This window comes from Pseudophryne corroboree, unplaced genomic scaffold (assembly GCF_028390025.1).
Source record: "Pseudophryne corroboree isolate aPseCor3 unplaced genomic scaffold, aPseCor3.hap2 scaffold_524, whole genome shotgun sequence".
In the NCBI taxonomy this organism is placed as follows: domain Eukaryota; kingdom Metazoa; phylum Chordata; class Amphibia; order Anura; family Myobatrachidae; genus Pseudophryne; species Pseudophryne corroboree.
This window is the reverse complement of record NW_026970127.1, coordinates 314,047-315,764: the sequence shown is the minus strand read 5'-3', so window position 1 is coordinate 315,764 and position 1,718 is coordinate 314,047.

The following is a 1,718-nucleotide window of genomic DNA, read 5'->3' as shown; positions in this document are numbered from 1 at the left end:
GCGATCTAGGGGTCATCCAAGCGCAACCCCACAAAGGCCGCCATGCCCTGCGTGACCATTTTCTCTTTTCATATGCAGACGAGGGTTGCAGCCAACTATGCCCATTGCTTGGATGACATCACCGTATGCAAATCCGTCTGCTGCAGACCTTTCCCCAGGAATGCTTGTACTAGTTGTTGCATATGGTTTGATGTTTGAGGGTGCTTCAGTATTAGGCAGCCTTCCGCCCTCTCATGTTCATCTGAAAATATGTGGTCTCCCTGCAGTTCCCTTGTGCTTCCTCAGTTGAATCTCCTTAACTTGACGGGTGTGTGCCCGAGCAGCCGCCCTCCACAGCCCTATCCCAGCACATGCTTTTCTTGCGTATGAGATCTCTTGATCATGAAGATAGTTCTCACAGGGTGAGGTTCATCCATTACATTTTAAAGTAGGAAGGTACAAATTACATATTCAAATTACATATATGTGCTGGATTCAAATGTTTTCCCCCCTTCCTTTCTCAATTGTGCCCATCAGCAGCTATTCTAATGTTGCTGCCAATGGGTGTGACACATTCATTTCTTCTGTGGGGTACACTGGACTCCACAAGGATTCACATTGGGGTGTAGAGTAGGATCTTGATCTGAGGCACCAACAGGCTCAAAGCTTTTGACTGTTCCCAAGATGCTCAGCGCCCCCTCCTCTATAACCTCGCTTCCATGAACAGGGAGCTCAGTTTGTAGTTGGTGCCTTCAGTAGCAGGCCACTTAAGAGGGGGCTGCCTCAGGCAGCCTATTCTTAGCTATTAATTTTGACAAGAAAAGAAGAACTTTTTTTTATAAGAATCTACAAGGGCTGCAGCAGGCTAGGTCTAATAGACATCTTTACTGCAGCTCCATCACTCCCAGCGGCGCAGTATACTCCCGCGCCCTGGTTGCTGGGTCACTGCAGCGGAGGCTCCGGTTTCTTCCTAAGGTAAGTCACACACACAGCGCCCTCCGGGATCACGAGGCCGCTGATGAAAAGGAGGTAAGGGACTTCTGTGCCCACACTATACCGTGATCCAGCGTGGCTGTAGGGGGCGGGCCATGTGCGCACTGGCGTGGACACTGATTACTTGGCAGCTGCTCCACTAGCCACCAGGGACAGTTAAGGAGCACAGCTCTGGGGGGTTTTCTCTTATATTAACCCCATTTTGTACTACCCGCAGTGCATTGTGATAGGTAATAGAGCCTGATTCAGGTTGGATTGCAATCGCAATAAGCAGTCCAACTGCAAAAATTGCTAAGAGCATACACATGCGCCTGCATTTTCTGCGGCACCCCGCAGTTAATGCGATCGCCTCTGACTGTCAATCGGTGCTGGGGGGGGGGGGGTCAGCAACACTCCATTTCCAAGTCGGAGATGGAGCGGTGCGTGGGCAGGGCTTCAAAATGGGGTCGGCAACGGAGAAACAGGAGGCGTGGTCAGAGCGGTTGTATGACATCACATGCAGCAGCTGCGATCACAAAAATGGTGGCGGCTTCCTGCGCACACATACAGTCTGCACCAACAGGAGGCTAACCCATTTTTTATGATCACGCTGAACTGCACTGCGACTGCAATTTCAGCGTGGTCAAGAAGGGAGGCGGCATGCTGGGTGGCCCCAGCATGCGAACCAAAGGATTGCAAATTCTGTTACTTAGCAGAATTTGCAATCCTTACTGAATTAGGCCCATTGATTACAAAATTTATTTGTA